This window comes from Ovis canadensis, chromosome 1 (assembly GCF_042477335.2).
Source record: "Ovis canadensis isolate MfBH-ARS-UI-01 breed Bighorn chromosome 1, ARS-UI_OviCan_v2, whole genome shotgun sequence".
Taxonomy (NCBI): Eukaryota; Metazoa; Chordata; class Mammalia; order Artiodactyla; family Bovidae; genus Ovis; species Ovis canadensis.
In genome coordinates, this window is record NC_091245.1 from 80,615,354 (window position 1) to 80,634,625 (window position 19,272).

Sequence of the window (19,272 nt, forward strand, 5' to 3'; positions counted from 1 at the left end):
CCCTTTGGTAACCCTGTTTGTTTTTTAGGTCTGTAAGTAAATTTCTTAGGACAAAGTTTCATAGCATTGTACAGGGGGCTGTGATCAAAACCATTCTCAAGAAAAATAAATGCAAAAAAGCAAAATGGTTGTCTGAGGAGGCTTACAAATTGTGAGAAAAGAAAAGAAGCTAAAGGCAAAGGAGAAAAGGAAAGATACATCCATGTGGATACAGACTTCCAACAAATAGGAAGGAGAGATAAGATAGCCTTCCTAAGTGCTCAATGCATAGAAATAGAGGAAAACAATAGTATGGGAAAACCTAGAGACCTCTTCAAGACAATTAGAGATACCAAGGGAACATTTCACGCAAAGATGGGAACAATAAAGGACAGAAACTATATGGACCTAAAGAAGCTGAAGATATTAAACAGAGGTTGAAAGAATACACAGAAGAATTATACAAAAAACAAAACAAAACAAAACTTAGTGTCCCAGGTAACCACGATGGTGTGATCACTCACCTAGAACCAGACATCCTGGATTGTGAAGTCAAGTGGGCTTTAGGAATCATTACTATGAACAAAGCTAGTGGAGGTGATGGAATTCCAGCTGAGCTATCTCAAATCCTAAAAGATGATGCTGTGAAAGTGCTGCACTCAATATGCCAGCAAATTTGGAAAACTAAGAAGTGGCCACAGAACTGAAAAAGGTCAATTTTATTTCCAATCCTAAAGAAAGGCAATGCCAAAGAATGCTCAAACTACCTCAAAATTGCATTCATCTTGCATGCTAGCAAAGTAATACTGAAAATTCTCCAAGGTAAACTTCAACAGTACGTGAACCAAGAACTTTCAGATGTTCAAAGTGGATTTAAATAAGGCAGAGGAAGCAGAGATCAAGCGGAAAATGTTCACTGGATCATGAAAAAAGCAAAAGAATTTAAAAAAAAATCTGCTTCATTGACTACACTAACGCATTTGACTGTGTGTATCACAACAAACTGTGGAAAATACTTAAAGAGATGGAATGACAAGACCACCTTACCTGCCTCCTGAGAAATCTGTATGCAGGTCAAGAAGCAAGAGTTAGAACCAGACATGAAACAATGGACTGGTTCCTAACTGGGAAAGGAGTATGTCAAGGCTGTATATTGTCACCGTGCTTACTTAACTTATATACAGAGTACATCATGTGAAATGCCAGGTTGAATGAAGCACAAGCTGGAATCAAGACTGTCAGGAGAAATATCAATAACCTCAAAGATGCAGATGACACCAGCCTTGTGGCAAAAAGTGAAGAAGAACTAAAGCCTATTGATGAAAGTGAAAGAGGAGCATGACAAAACTGGCTTAAAACTCAACATTCAGAAAACGAAGATCATGGCATATGGTCCCATCACTTCATGGAAAATAGATGAGGAAACAATGGAAAAAGTGAGAGACTTTATTTTAGGGGGCTCCAAAATCACTGCAGATGGTGACTGCAGCCATGAAATTAAAAGATGCTTGGTCCTTGGAAGAGAACATATGACCAACCTAGACAGCATATTAAAATGTAGAGACATTACTTTGCCAACAATGGTCCAGCTAGTCAAAGCTGTGGTTTCTCCAGTAGTCATCTATGGATGTGAGAGTTGGACTATAAAGAAAGCTGAGCCCCAAAGAACTGATGCTTCTGAACTGTGGTGTTCAAGAAGACTCTTGAGAGTCCCTTGGATGGCATGGAGATTCAATCAGTCCATTCTAAAAAAAATCAGTCCTGAAATATTCATTGGAAGGACTGATGCTGAAGCTGAAATTCCAATACATCATGAGAAATGCTGGGCTGGAAGACACACAAGATGGAATCAAGATTGCCGGGAGAAATATCAATAACCTCAGATATGCAGATGACACCACCCTTATGGCAGAAAGTGAAGAGAAACTGAAAAGCCTCTTGATGAAAGTGAAAGAGGAGAGTGAAAAAGTTGGCTTAAAGCTCTACATTCAGAAAACTAAGATCATGGCATCTGGTCCCATCAGTTCAGTTCAGTTCAGTCACTCAGTCATGTCTGACTCTTTGTGACCCCAAGGATTGCAGCACGCCAGGCCTCCCTGTCCATCACCAACTCCCGGAGTTCACTTAGACTCACGTCCATCGAGTCAGTGATGCCATCCAGCCATCTCATCCTCTGTCATCCCCTTCTCCTCCTGCCCCCAATCCCTCCCAGCATCAGAGTCTTTTCTCAAGGGTCTTCTCCAATGCCAGAGTTCAAAAGCACTTCATGGCAAATAGATGGGGAAACAGTGGAAACAGTGTCAGATTTTATTTTTTTGGGCTCCAAAATCACTGCAGATGGTGACTGCAGCCATGAAATTAAAAGACGCTTACTCCTTGGAAGGAAAATTATGACCAACCTAGATAGCATATTCAAAAGCAGAGACATTACTTGGCCGACTAAGGTCCGGCTAGTCAAGGCTATGATTTTTCCAGTGGTCATGTATGGATGTGAGAGTTGGACTATAAAGAAAGCTGAGCACCTAAGAACTGATGCTTCTGAACTGTGGTGTTCAAGAAGACTTTTGAGAGTCCATTGGATGGCATGGAGATTCAATCAGTCCATTCTAAAAAAAAAATCAGTCCTGAAATATTCATTGGAAGGACTGATGCTGAAGCTGAAATTCCAATACATCATGAGAAATGCTGGGCTGGAAGACACACAAGATGGATTCAAGATTGCCGGGAGAAATATCAATAACCTCAGATATGCAGATGACACCACCCTTATGGCAGAAAGTGAAGAGAAACTGAAAAGCCTCCTGATGAAAGTGAAAGAGGAGAGTGAAAAAGTTGGCTTAAAGCTCTACATTCAGTAAACTAAGATCATGGCATCTGGTCCCATCAGTTCAGTTCAGTTCAGTTCAGTTCAGTCGCTTAGTCATGTCTGACTCTGCGACCCCAAGAATTGCAGCACGCCAGGCCTCCCTGTCCATCACCAACTCCCAGAGTTCACTCAGACTCACGTCCATCGAGTCAGTGATGCCATCCAGCCATCTCATCCTCTGTCATCCCCTTCTCTTCCTGCCCCCAATCCCTCCCAGCATCAGAGTCTTTTCTCAAGAGTCTTTTCCAATGCCAGAGTTCAAAAGCACTTCATGGCAAATAGATGGGGAAACAGTGGAAACAGTGTCAGATTTTATTTTTTGGGGCTCCAAAATCACTGCAGATGGTGACTGCAGCAATGAAATTAAAAGACGCTTACTCCTTGGAAGGAAAATTATGACCAACCTAGATAGCATATTCAAAAGCAGAGACATTACTTGGCCGACTAAGGTCCGGCTAGTCAAGGCTATGGTTTTTCCAGTGGTCATGTATGGATGTGAGAGTTGGACTGTGAAGAAAGCTGAGCACCAAAGAATTGATGCTTTTGAACTGTGGTGTTGGAGAAGACTCTTGAGAGTCCCTTGGACTGCAAGGAGATCCAACCAGTCCATTTCTGAAGGAGATCAGTCCTGGGTGTTCTCTGGAAGGAATGATGCTAAAGCTGAAACTCCAGTACTTTGGCCACCTCATTTGAAGAGTTGATTCATTGGAAAAGACTCTGATGATGGGAGGGATTGAGGGCAGGAGAAGAAGGGGATGACAGAGGATGAGATGGCTGGGTGTCATCAGCTACTTGATGGACGTGAGTTTGAGTGAACTCCGGGAGTTGGTGATGGACAGGGAGGCCTGGCGTGCTGCAATTCATGGGGTTGCAAGAGTCAGACATGACTGAGCGACTAAACTGAACTGAACTGATGCTGGGAAAGACTAACAGGAGAAGAAGGGGATGGCAGAGGATGACATGGTTGTATGGCATCACGGACTCAAGTGTCTTGAGTCTGAGCAAGTTCCAGGAGATAGGGTAGGACCGGGAAGCCTCCCATACTGCAATTCATCAGGGCACAAAAATTTGGACATGACTGAGCACCTGAACTGAAGTCAATTTCTGATAAAAAGGTTTCTTCTCATTTGTATCAATCTGCAGTTGAAAGCCAGTGTGGTTTGTTCCTTTGAGTCCAGTATCTTAATATTTGGGGTTTAAATTCATCTCTCATGGTGCATTTTGGACAGACCAGGTTTCAGAACAGGAATTAGGGAGGAATTGTCAATAAGCAGGACTATATTTCTGTTTGTGTGTGTGTTTTTTTTTAATTCAGAACCTTTTTTTTTTAAATACAAATACTAATTCATCAGTCATCCTTTTTAGAGACTAATGATAATTTCACACAAAAAAGTCATTAAAACTTGCAAATTAATTGCCCATGACCTATATTCATATTTTGTCTCAGCTGACATAATAAACACAGAAGTTTCAAACAAATATTTTAACCTCTATAGTAATAAGACTTACTAACCAAGTGTTGTTGATTTAAAACAGGTCAGTGTTGTCAACTATTGTATGCCATTTATCACAGTGAGAAAGAATGATCTGCAATATAGTAGTCACCCAGTCAATGCAGATGCTTTTAAATTTACATCATTGGCTCCTAAAACACAATTAATTTGTGCATGTTTTCCTAGCAGTAATTAGCAGCAGGCAGGAGTTTTAATGAAATAAAGTTGTGATTCCCACAGGGAGTACTTATAATGAACATTACAAAACAAGATCTTCAAACTATTTACATTAAGAATTGATTAATAGCAAAGTCATTAAGCTACATATTCAGTTACATATTGTGCCAATTTAAGGAATACTGCTAACTAAACATCATAATCATTTGCCTGTGCCATATCTAATTAACTTTTTATATCTCTTTAAGTTTTCCTTAGGACCAACAGCATTCAAGTGGCATTAGCAAAAGGAACATTTAGGCTATTTCTTGGAATATTGTTTTCCAATAAAGTAGATTTCTATGAAAACACTAAGAGTTTAATCAGAGTAAGTGGTTTCTCATAATTTCTTTGGGTTGCACCAAGTTTACTCTTGAGGGAATGAATTAACATTAGGTTAGAGTTAAGGGGATCTTAAAATGTTGCTATGTAAATTAAGTTTGGAAAGTAGTTTTAAAACTTCTGAAAAAGTTTATCACCAGATATTAATGCCTAAGAGGATTATATTGATCTGGTTTTATGCATATTATTTAAAGAATATTATATATGCATCAGGGAAGAATCCTAAAGATTTTTTCATCTTAATATTATGGGAAGGTTTAGACTTTTCTTTAGTATCTGCCCCATAGAAAAAGATACCTTCAAAATAGTTCCACCTTTACAAATACATTTTAGCATCTATTGTCCTCAGACTAATTTTAAAGTATTATTTCATCTCCAAACGGTAACTTCTACAATTGGTTTAATTTTTAACATGCCCCCAATTTTATAAGATATTACTGGTCCTTAAACTTATTAATCATACAGAATTTTACACTGAATGACATGATCCAACATATTGTTCACAGTTAAGTAGGATAGTAGATCTGATTGTTGAGATTGTCAACTAAAAAAGATGCACAGCTTGAGAGTTGCGAGTTAACATTTTATTTGAGGCAGAATGAGGACTTCAGCCTGGGAGACAGTGTTTCAGCTAGCTCTGAGAGATTGCTCCAAAGTGGCAGTTGGGGAAGGTCAATATATAAGGTTTTGGTGAAGTGGGAGTTCAATACCATTAGGTAGTTAGAATAGGAAAAAAGGAGTCCAAAATGGCGGTGGCTAAAAGACAAAGAAAGGAAAAGCCCACAAAAGTGGAAGAAAAGAAAATCTGAGGACTGGAGTGAGAACCTCAGGTGAAAAAACAGCCCTCCTGGCTAGCCAAATTCACAAATGGCAGGCTCAATGGGAGGAGAAAAAATTAAAAAATTAAAAAAAAAAAACAAACCATAAAAAGAGGAGTCAAGATTGAGTCTCTCTCTTCTTTTTGTTGGTCCATCCTCACACCTCGAGAATGTATTTTCCTTTGCTTGCCAAATAAAACTGATCTGTAACCAAGCTGTAACACTGGTCCACCAAATAAAACTTAGCTATAACTCAGCTGTAACACTGGTCTGCCATTTCAAATCTTTGCTGCAGCAAAACAGAACCAAAGAAATTACACAGTCCCCCAACAATACCATGAAGCACTCCTTTTACAAAAGTTTTTTTTTGTTGCTGTTGTTGTTGTTGTCGTTAGTCATGAGAATATGATGTCACCATGAAGAGATTTATTGCTTTTCTAGATATGAGGAGATGCAGGGATTGAGACCATGAAATCTGTTCCTCTAAACATCCAACTATTTAAATCCCTGCCCCACCAGATCCCCTGGAGCACAGAGTGCCTCACTCCACCCTGAACTCCCTCAGGGGTTGTTGAAGGTCAACAGCTATAGCAGCACAGGGTTCAATTTCCATAGTTCAGTTCAGTTCAGCTGCTCAGTCGTGTCCAACTCTTGCAACTCATGAATTGCAGCATGCCAGGCCTCCCTGTCCATTACCAACTCCCAGAGTTCACTCAAACTCATGTACATCAAGTTGGTGATGCCATCCAGCCATCTCATCCTTGGTCGTCCCCTTCTCCTCCTGCCCCCAATCCCTCCCAGCATCAGAGTCTTTTCCAATGAGTCAACTCTTCGCATGAGGTGGCCAAAGTACTGGAGTTTCAGCTTCAGCATCATTCCTTCCAAAGAAAGCCCAGGGCTGATCTCCTTCAGAATGGACTGGTTGGATCTCCTTGCAGTCCAAGGGACTCTCAAGAGTCTTCTCCAACACGACAGTTCAAAAGCATCAATTCTTCAGCACTCAACTTTCTTCAGAGTCCAACTCCCACGTCTATACATGACCACTGGAAAAACCATAGCCTTGACTAGACAGACCTTTGTTGGCAAAGTAATGTCTCTGCTTTTGAATATACTATCTGGGTTGGTCATAACTTTCCTCCCAAGGAGTAAGTGTCTTTTAATTTCATGGCTGCAATCACCATCTGCAGTGATTTTGGAGCCCAGAAAAATAAAGTCTGACACTGTTTCCACTGTTTCCCCATCTACTTGCCATGAAGTGATGGAACCAGATGACATGAAGTGATGGAACTAGATGTCATGATCTTCATTTTCTGAATGTTGAGCTTTAAGCCAACTTTTTCACTCTCCTCTTTCACTTTCATCAAGAGGCTTTTTGGTTTCTCTTCACTTTCTGCCATCAGGGTGGTGTCTTCTGCATATCTGAGGTTATTGATATTTCTCCCGGCAATCTTTATTCCAGCTTGTGCTTCCGTAGAGGCAGATGCAAATACTTTTGTTGTTCAGTCATTGGCAATGCTCTTGGTAAGTGCCAATTTGTAGCTGAGAAGATCATTAAATCAATTAAAAGATAAAGCTAAACTTTTTCTTGATGGTATGTTCTTCTCATCATACACCTCTGCTTTGAATTACTGAAATTTTTACTACCGGCCTACCAGAAGTTCTGCTATAATAACTGTGCAAGACATTGAATGTTTACTATATTCACAGTATTATGCTAGGGATTTCCCTAGTGGCCCAGTGGTTAAGACTTTGCCTTCTAATGCAGGGGGTGTGGATTCAGTCCCTGGTCAGGGAGTTAAGATCCCACATGCCTCAGGGCCAAAAAACCAAAACATAAAATGAAAGTAATATTGTAACAAACTGAATAAATAATTTAAAAATGGTCCATATTAAAAAAAAAACTTGAAAAAGCTAAGTATTATGATATGTCAATACAGATTAGTATAACTAATACTTAATCTTCTAAATAGGTTTTACCATCATCATTTTCCAAATGAGAAACTGAGTGAAATGTTAAGTAGCTTTTCTAACTCAAAGAACTAGCAAGTGGCAGAGCCAGTGTAGGGGAAAAAAATTGCCCCACCAAAATGTCTCTTTAGCATGTGGATTATTTTGAGCTGAAATCAAAAAAAACAAACAAGGCCTTAAGGACTCAGGAATAACCTTTGACCTTCCCCCTAGCTGCTGAAAGAATGTAGATAGAAGATCCATTCTCTATAGGTAACTATTGTATGAGCAAGGTGCAATTGAGAGAGAGGAACCTAGCAAAGATCATTTATTAAAATTCTTTTTTTTGTCCCATTGTCTAACTGACCCAGCAAACATTTGTTTACTAAACATTTGTTTTTCCATCTCCATATTAATGTTCATAAAATTATTTGGGCCTCATTTTGAACTTAACTGGGTTCTCTTTTGGCCAATACAACATGGCAGAAGCAATGCTATATAGTTTCTGGGACCACCTTCAATCTTTGGAGCCTCCAGAAGAGGAAGGCAATTGACACAGAAAAGAATTTTAATAAATGGTCTTTGCTAGGTTTCTCACTGTTGATTGTACCCCCCTTCCTCATATATTTTCTTGTCTTTAGCTGTAGATAATATTTAAAGTGAGGAATATCAGTCATTTAGGTGAGTTACTTAGTTTTCCTAGATCTCTCTCAGGTATACATATTACTAAGCTTTTGTTTGATTTTTCTCCTGTTGGGCTATTTTATGTCCATCTAATTCTTAGACCAGCCAGGAAAAACTAAAAGTGTAGGACAAAATTCTTCCCCAATACCAGGATATTAAACATAGACCCATCTAGCTACAAAGGAAACCTTAACAGCCTCATCAAACATTCTCTTCTCTGGTTAACCTATCTTTTCAGCTCTCAAACCTTCAGGGACCTGCAGCCATTGTTTTCCTACTTACAATATGAAGATTATTTTAAATATGTTATCAAAACTCTACCTTTCATATATGTATGTTGTGTCTGATTAAAAATGTTCATAAAGTTATTTGGCTCTCATTTTGGAAATAAGTGTGCTCTCCTTTGGCCAATAGAACATGATAGAAGCAGTGCTGTACCAATTACCAATTTCTGGAATCACCTTCTATCTTTTGAAGCCTCTCTTTGGGAGTTATGAATTAACACATAACAATCACAAAATACCCTGCGATCATCATCCCAAACAAGTCATCAGAAGGCATCCCATTCAATAATTCCAACTGAGTCCAGACTTCCTGATATTTCTGAAGCCCAGGCTTGAGACATGTTATTAAAGCTATCTTGGACCCTCCATCTGAATGTCCATATGGACCAAGTGACCTAAGTTTAGAACTTAAAATGAAATAGAAAACCACCTAGCTAAGCTCTATCCACTGACATCCACAGTTGTGACATATCATAAACTGATATCCACAATTGTGAGATATCATAAACTCAACTTGATTTTGTTGAGAAGTTTGAGCTCTATGCTATAGTGGCATAATACTTTTGAAAGATATCCCTGGGATAGTTAATTTTGCATAGGGAAGGAAAATAATTTACTGAAATTGTCGGTTAATACAGGTTCTTATTAAGAGTTTGTGATCCTTCTTCATCATTCCAAAAATAATGGTTAGTGATGTTACATTATTCCCATACATTTAACAAAGACCCCTAGGAAATTTCATTTCTTAATATTTTTTGTTGTGTTTTTAATTTTAGTTTTGCTTTGTTTTTAATACATTTAGACTCTTGGAAAGGGTTCAAATATGGAGACTTCAATTGAAGAGTAACTCCAAAATTCCTTATAGGAGACAATCAAGGCAAAAGAATACAAAGGAAGAAAAATGGAACAAAACATTATACAGTGGGATACTTCCAACATTTTGTGATGAGTTTCTGCATTTCTTTACAACAGGCAGTTTGCATTAAATGATGTCATTACTGCCCAAAATATAGTCTCAGATACAAATAGTGAGCCAATTATTCAAAATTTTGTGTATTTTCATGTGATTTTCATCAGTTAATATTTATCATTTAATTTTAACTTTTTTATGAAAGGCATTCATTGGCAATCACATTAATTTTAGCAATTTTGTTTTTAAGTAATATTTTCAAGATTGAAAGTATTTGCTTCTTCATATTAAAAATATAGTAGGAAAAATTTTCACTGACATACTGCCATTGCTCTTGCAGACTTATTTCTTAAGTTCTATTACACATGTATAAAATGTGCAAGAAGGCAAGAAAAATCAAGGGAAAGTCAGAGCTTCAGAAATCCCATCTGTGCTAAAATATTTAGAATGTCAGTCGTAATGAGCCAAAGTCAAAGTAATTAAGTACAAATGGAGTAAATCAGAACTGTTCATTATCAGTATGTTATTTCCCACCCAAACTTTCTTTAGATCTGCTTTAAATTTTCTATTTATGTATAGTTTATGAAATTGTGATTTCTGATTTCTCAGTTTCCATTAGACACATATTCAGGTGCATAATTATTACATTTAAGGAGAATTTATGCAAAATGTATTAAAATGAAAGAGATTCATAATTTATTCAAAATAATAATTATTTTATTATTTTAATAAAATTAAAATAGGTTCTGGCATCAATTCCAGTGTGTCAGGGGTGGGGCTAGAATTGAGGGGGCAGGAGTTTCCCCACACCAAGAAAACAATTCTCAGGACTGCAGCTGGTGATATTATACTTTAACTCAATCCTGACACTATTATATAGAATGAGAACAGAAAGGGAAAGTTCTCATGCCCTGGAAAAGAGGAAGAAGAAAAACTCCTCTTCTTCCTGGCAAGGACTCAGAAAATAAAAAGTCATGGACTCTGTTCACTGTCCACTCTCAATTTCCTTTGTTGTTGGTTAATCACTCAGGCTCAGTTGTGTCTGACTCTTTTGCAACCCCATGGAATGTAGCCTGCTGGGCTCCTCTGTCCATGGAATTTCCCAGGCAAGAATACTTGAGTGGGTTGTCATTTCCTCCTTCAGGGGATCTTCCTGACCCAAGGATGGAACCTCTGTCTCCTGCATAGACAGGTGAGTTCTTTACTGCTGAGCTGCCGGGCTTCCCCAAACTTGCTTTCCTCCTCCATAAAAGTGCTCTCATTCTCTTTCCCTGAGGGAACTTGCAAATTTCTATTCTTTACTGATCTCAAATAAATCCATCTTTGCTGGAGAAATATCTAGTAGTCTGTTGGTTTCAGATCAACATTTTGGTGGCCCATACACAGACCAGAGAAGACTCCTGAGGACTCCAACACTGCTGAGCAAACAGGTGAGGTATCACAGTCCAACCCTTTGTCACTCACTAGTTTTCTCATGGAGGCTAAAGTTTGAAGGTTTGTCATCCTCCTGGATCGTATCTCTTGCAAACATTTTCCATTTGAAGCTCTACAGGCTTTATTTGGGATCTATTTAAAGTTTTTGTCTTTTCAGTTAAAGCCTTGTTTTAATGCAAGTAGGTTTCCCAGGTGGTGCCAATGGTAAAGAACCTGCCTCCAGATGCAAGGGACATAAGAGAAGTGGGTTCAATCCCTGGGTTGGGAAGATCCTCTGGAAGAACTCATGGCAACTCACTCCAGTATTCTCACCTGGAAAATCCCATAGACAGAGGGGCCTGGCAGGCTACAGTCCATAGAGTAGCAAAGAGTCAGATACAACTGAAGCCGCTTAGCATGCATTTGCAATTTCTGATTTGGCACTTCTGTCAGATTTGAGATCAGACTGTTTCAGTGAAACGGCTAGCCTTCTCCTATTCTCTTTGGATCAGGGGCTGCTTCTCCTGAAGGTGGCTAGGTTTCGACCTATTCTTTCAGAAATGGGGCTGTTTCTCGGAAACAGTGCCGGGGTCTCTTGGAATACTGGCTAAAAAAAAAAAAAACAAACAAAAAAAAAACTCCCCTGGTACCAAGCTGCCTTTTAAGACTGACTGAGGTTGGCTCACAAGCTATTTGAATTGTCATCGGTACAATAAACTATATAAGCTGCCTAAAAGTTGTTCTTAACTCTAGAGGAAAAGTCTCTAGAAAATGGGATCCCAGTTATCTAAGTATTTTGAAGGCACCCCAACTTTACAGGGACTCCAGCCAATTTTATAGTATTTAAAAACCACAACCTTCCTCTTGTGCTTTTCTAACTAAAGGGACTGACCTGACCAAAGGTAATTCAGAATATCAGTGGCCGTTATGGGGACTTTTTGAAGTCTCCAAATTTAATTTCTTTAATACTGAATTAGATTGAAATAGCTCAAAAATGTCTAGGACTGAGTAGAATGCTTATTTCAATTGGTATTTTGAGGCTAAGAAATATAATCAGAAGTCTAAAATTGCCCCTCTGTAAAATAAGATTTCAAGATTAACTGGAACAAGCAGATGATTAAAGACAGACAAAATGGCTCCAAAGCCTCAGGTTCTTTTACCTGGCTTCTTTGTCTCAGGCTCCATCTTTGGCACCATCTTGTCTCTATCCCTGGGCTCCTCAAGGCCAGACTCTACCTCCAATGTCATCTTCTCCCTTCCATTCTCTACTGCCTACACTTCCACTATATGATCAAATTCCCCACGCTAATTCCCTCACCAAACTTTCTCTTTCCTCCAAAACTTTTCCCACACCATTTTCCTCTGAACTTGTCAGAACCTGTCCCTTTAAAATTAAGACTTCTGAGGATACAGAGGCTAAATAAACTCTCAATTTCTTATACTGCCTGGACTAAAGCTGAAGTATGAACCATGGTCAAAAGTTTTCCCAAAAGAACAAAAGATCCTCACAGACTTGCTGAGGAATTTAATCATTTGAACTTAATCTGGTGTCTAGACTTATATAATTCATGTGCTTCTCGGTGAAGGCCAGGCCAAACAGTGAATGAAAATTCCCAATTAGGAAAGTCCTCAACACTTTCTAGAATTACAGCTGAGAGACCAGCACACTAACTTTTTATATGATTGGGCTTGGGCAATCACCAGGTAGCTCCATAGAACAAGTCCTAAGCTTCTCCAAAGACTGATTGGAACAGAATTCAGGCTTGTACATAACAGTCCGATGAACCTGTTCATGAATATTACAGTTGACTTCAGATTCAGTTGCTTATTCCACTCAAATGGCTTTTAACTCTGTGTTTATTAATGGGCTGGACCGGGTCCTTTACTCTATAGTTAAAAGGGCCATGATGAAATGTGAAAATATATCCACACCAGATTTAGTTAACCTGGCAAATCAGCCTTCTCATAATGTAAGTCAGCATCCTCTAAGGAAGACCAGCAAAATTCTTAATCTTCAACTCCAGCAATTGAAGACTTCTAGATGAAACCTTTGACATCTTTTAATCAGCTGTGATGGTACCAGAGCTGATTCTGGAAACACTGATCACTTGTCCCTATCTAATCAGGTACTACTTTCCTTATGAGAAAAATCATCAACTGACATTGGCAAATTTTACAGCACATTTACCATCAAAATTCAAATAGACCCCTCAAAACCTCTTCTAAGAATTAATCAATACCCTGTAAGTAAAGAAGGCCTTCAAGATATAAAGCTGATTATAGAAAATTACAAAGCTCAGGCTCTCATTGTCCCTTTTAACACCTGTGATGCTCCCATTTTACCAATGAGAAAACCTAAGGACTGAGGGTGGAAATTTGCCCAGGTTCTCTGAGTAATAAACAATATTGGCTATCATATTGATACCTTGTTGTTCTAATCCTAATATATTGTTATCATCCAGTCTTATTGAAAGTAAATTCTTCACTGTAATTGATTTTTGCAGTGCATTCTTTGGTATTCCACTTGGTGAGGCTATCAATACATTTTTATCTTAACTTGGGAAGGAAAATAATTGACCTTGACTGTAATGCCTCAGGGTTATACCGAGAGTCCTTATTTCTCATAAATCCTGAAGGCTGATCTGGATGATGTAAAGTTCCCTAGAGAGTGTGCTCTTACATGGGCTTATATTTTAGTCAAAAACAAAGTATTTATATTGACAGCAGATATGATTTTGGAGTAGCTTCTAATTTTGGAATGTTGTGGTAGTGACTTGGCCTCCATATTTTCACTGAAAATAAAGTTTAAAATGGTCCTATTTCAGGAAATATTGAATATAATACTTTTACATGCCACTCTAGCTATTATTTGAGATTCCAGGGCATTCTGCACTTAACTTTGAAAGTTAGGGGAAATCACATTGCTGATAATTCTGGAAGGATTGTGGCCTTTTAAGGTCCCAACAGCAGGCCAAATCTCTGTCCTGGTCTAAAAAGATAATTCCTCAAATGATAATTTAGAAAAATCAGCTAAAGAATTCCAACAATGGGCCTCAGAAGAGAGAAAATAAGATTGGAACTCCAACAGTTGTTGGTTTGAGAAAAGAGAAGCTCCAGTTTGGACCGTATAACATCCTGGTCCTGCCAGAGACTCTAAAATTCCTGTTTCTCACCACTGTATGTGCATTAAGCCATTGGTCTACTGACAAAATGAAAGCCTTCATGAATCAATATTGGTGGGAAAACATTAACAAGGCTGTAAAAATTGCTTACCTCACTTGTCCAAAATACAACCCGGGGAAGCCTGTTTGTACTGCTCCCAGACACTTTAAGCTGCTTGAAGGGCCATTTGAAATCTGGCAAATGGGTTTCATACATCTTCCTTTATCCAAGGAGTATAAATGTGTTTTTTGTCATGCTCAGTATGTTTTCACTGGCCTAAAGACTTTCCTAATAGGCAGTCTACTAATTGCCTCTTCTGTGGCCAAAGTCCTTTAGAAGTTATAACTCAGGGAACTCAAACAGGGGCTCTGTAAAAATCCAGAGGGGTGGGGTGGGGAGGGAGATGGGAAGGAGGTTCAAGACAGAAAGGACATATATATACCTATGGCTGATTCATGTTGATGTTTGACAGAAAACAACAAAATTCTATAAAGCAATTATCTTTCAGTTAAAAGAAATTTTTTAAAAAAAAATTCGTCCTTACCTGGACATCTTCCCTTGAATTCCACAGTGATTGAGAAACCCATTTTACTGGCCAGGTGCTTCAACAAGTCTGAGCTCTTTGGTAGGGTTTACAGCACTTTCACTGTGCCTGCTGCCCTCAATCCTCTGGTTTACTTGAATGCACTAGCAGAGTTATTAAGACTCAATTGGCAAAATTTATAGAGGTCCTCCAAATAGCTTGGCCAAAAGCATTGCCCTTGTTCCTTCCTAAATATCAGACCCACCCCATCTAGAACTCATAAACTATCACTCTTTGAGATAGTTAAAGATACCCAATGCACTTGTCTTCTGCTTCTTTTGACTCATAATTGATTAAAAAAAAACACACACACAGAAAGAGAGATTCAGATAAACAAAAGCCTAATTGCTTCTATTAAAAATACCTATGTTTTGGTAGATAAGTCCTTTTACAGTGGGCCATCCGGGACAAAGAGCTTAAGCATCAAACTTTGTAAACTGTATAGTTCACCTATTGGAAAACTTCAAAAGAACTTCCTTAATTCTCATAGAAAAGATCCATATAAGTACTACTAATAAACATTTGTGTTGCCAACTCCAAGGAATAGACTCTTGGGTTCATCTGACATACCACACATAAGGAAAGTGAAGAACCTTGACTACACCTGCACACAACCTGGTGACCTGAAAGTAGATTTCACCGACTATCTTTCTACCTAGAACTGAAGCAGACAACATAAAAATGAGATAGGTTTCTTAAGATATCCAACCAGACCTGTTAGAAACTTGTGACCAAATCTTTGATGATGATATAACACTTCAGATGATCTCCAGTGTTTATGATCTTGATAATATATAAACTTTAGACTTAAAAAACGCTTGAGAATTCTCCCTCCTACTCCTCCTTGTTACTCAAATATGACCCTATTAGGTTTCCAAGCTGTACATTTCCCCTCCAATGTAGACATTATACCCAGGATAGCAAGGAGATCAAACCAGTCAACCCTAAAGGAAATCAACCCTGAATGTTCATTGGAAGGACTGATGATGAAGCTGAAGCTCCAGTTCCAATACTTTGGCCACCTGATGGGAAGAGCCAACTCATCGGAAAAGACCCTGATGCTGGGAAAGATTGAAGTCAGGAGGAAAAGGGGATGGCAGAGGATGAGATGATAGGATGGCATCACCGACTCAATGGACATGAGTTTGAGCAAACTCTGGGAGATAGTCAAGGACACGGAGTCTGGCATGCTGTAGTCCATGCAGTTGCAAAGAGTCAGACATGACTGATTGACTGAACAACAACAAATACCCAGGAAAGGACTTTCTTAACATTGAGGGAAAAAAAGCTGTTAAAACTAGAAAACTCCACCCTTGATTAACCAGTATGCTTTCAGAGAAACAGCTTGGTCAAAAGAAGGAAATGTAAAACTGAACAAATAGAAACCTAATTAAGAAAATTTGGGAGACCAGAATGGGGAACTCTCACACTCTGTGACAATAGCTGAGCCCAATAAGAAGAAGAAAGGTTCCTCTTTTTCCCCAGCAAGGACTCAGCCAATGAAAAGCCATGGGCTCTTTGTTTATATAACCTTCCCAACTTCATTTTCATCTCTGTAAAAAGTGTTCTTTTTCCCTTGTCACTAGGGGGATTTGCACATACCTCACAATGCTTGTAGACCCTGAATTGCAATTCTCTGTTGATCCCAAATAAACTCATCTTTGCTGAAGAAGTATATGGCAGTCAATTTGTTTCAGGTCAACATTATCTACCCACATAGCATCACATTCCACAGGTTAAGGCTTCAGTCCTACAAGACTGTCCCCTACTTCCTCCCACTCCTACTTCAATGACAATCACAAGCTCAGGTTGTTGCCTCTGCTTATTATTGACTGGCTTATAAATCAGAGACCTCCAAGACCTCTTCCTTGAATTTGATTACCATGCTATAGCTCTTATAGAACTCAGAGAATCATGTTATTATTAGTTTGCCAGTTTATTATAAAATGATACCGCTCACAATTGGGCTTCCCAGGTGGCACTCGTGGTAAAGAACCTGCCTGCCAATGCAGGAGACTAAGAGAAAAGTGCTCAATCCCTGGGTAGGGAAGATTCCCTTGAGGAAGGCATGGCAACCTACTCCAGTATTCTTGCCTGGAGAATCCCATGGACAGAGGAGCCTGGCAGTCTACAGGAATGGGATGCAAGAGTCAGACACGACTTAGTGACTAAACCACCTCCACTACACAAACTCCAGGAAAAAAAGACATTAGGGCAGATAGAAACATAAAAACAAAACAAACAAAAAAACCTTTTATCAATATTTACTGATAGACGTATATTATTAGACTTAAGGAAAGTACTTTTTGCTTGCAATTATATTTTATATTTTCAAGAAATGCACAATTATAATTTACATGTGGAAAAATGGTGGGAAGGCCTAACTGTCTATCATCATAGAAAAAAATATTTGTAAGGCCACATAGTTATTTTTTGTTTGTTTTGTATAGCATACTGTTAAAGAGAAAAACCACAGACTCAGAATGCATCACTCATGCTACACTTCATGATACCAAGTCTAGATTTAATACCCAACCTAGCTGCAGTTTTGACCTTGTCCAGAAAAAATAATGTGTATACATTTGTGCTCAATAGCTGTCATGTCTGACTCTGTGACCCCATGGACTGTAGCTCCCTAGGCTCCTCTGTCCATGGGATTTCCCGAGCAAGAATATTAGGGTAGATTGTTATTTCCTCTCCAGGAGATCTTCTTGACCCAAGGATAAAACTCTCTCTTGCATATCTTGCATTGTCGGGTGGATTCTTTACCACTGTGCCATTGGAAAAGCCAGAAATAATAATGTTAATTAACTATCTGGGGAATTCTAAAGGGAGGCAATCTACATGATAAAAGCTATGCCATCCTTCCCTAACTCATTGCCCCCAAAAGATGCCCTGGCCTAAAAATAATTGTTTCTTTCATTTTGCTAATAGAAAGCTTCCCCTACCCTTCTTCTTAAAAAAGAAACAAAAACAAAATAACCCCAAACTCTCTCATTTTGTACAAACCCTTGGAGTTTTCTTCCAGTTGCTAAATGGGATGCTGACTGCTTCATGAATCACTTGACAAAGCCAATCAGATCTTCAAATTTACTTGGTTGAATTTTTATTTGTAACAATAATAATTTGAATTATAGATTTTACAAGAGCATTTTTTCTTAACTAGATTAATGGTATGCATTATTTATAAGAACACTTTTTTAAGAATATAAATTTATTTATTTTAATTGGAGGCTAATTACTTTACAACATTATATCTGTTTTGCCATACATTGACATGAAATCGCCATGAGTGTACATGTGTTCCCCCTCCTGAACTCCCTCCTCATCCTATCCCTCTGGATCATCCCAGTGCACCAGCCCCAAGCACCCTGTATCATGCATCTAACCTGGACTGGCGATTCATTTCACATATGATAATATACATGTTTCAATGCCATTCTCCCAAACCATCCCACCCTTGCCCTCTCCCACAGAGTCCAAAAGACTGTTCTGTACATCTGTGTCTCTTTTGCTGTCTCGCATACAGGGTTATTGTTACCATCTTTCTAAATTCCATACACATGTGTTAGTATACTGTATTGGTGTTTTTCTTTCTGGCTTACTTCATTCTGAAAATCTTTCATATGAACAATTGAAAATTTTGACACTTAAAACTTATTTTGATTAGTCCAGAAGATATTACTACTTACATAAATCCTATTTTACAAATTGGTAATACTTATTGAATGAAGTGCTAAGGAGTTTTTCCTTCTATACCTTAAATTTCTAGCTTCAGGAATATTTTTAGAGAATGAATCTCCATCTCACATTTTTATCAATCATCTTTAGCCCAAAAGTTAAAATAAATAGTGAGTTTTTAATAACCTACTTATAATCTTGTAAATAATAGCTTAGGCATCATTATGTTTCTGAGTCATTTCAATCAGTCCTACATACTGATGGGCTTTCAAGTAAGAATTCCAAGTTCCCTCCCACCCCACTTTGATATGGAGAGCTCTATTTCCAGCAGTCTCTCCTACATCTCCATTGGAATATCTTGAAGCAATCTCACAAACATGTCCAATACTAAATTAATTTTATCATCCACACATCTCTTACTCTTTTCTGGCATGTTTTTTTCTCTCCATTTCCACCAACACTGACTTACTCTTCTTTGTATAATAGTAATTTCTTTTCACCTGAATGATAGCAATAGCTTTTGTTCTTATTGTCTTTATTATCATTAGAGTTGTATTCTTGTAAGTATATCCTTTACCATAGTGGAGTAATTCTTGATCCTATAAAAGCTTGTGTTTTTAAGCATAAATCTTTGGAATGACCAATCTCTCTTTCTTTCCAGGAAATAGCTAATTATTGTTTAAAATCATCTCATTTTTAATGTCAGTGAAGTATTTTCTAAAAGGGGAAGAATTGCCTACTTCATTATATCATGAATGATTTAATTCTTAGAGGATTTAATGTATATTGTCTGTATAATGCCTTTCTCATTTTGAGAAAGTAGAGATTATTTCAAAGTAGAGATTATTTCACTATGCCTATTTAAAAACATGAACTTTAAAATCAAGCAAATCT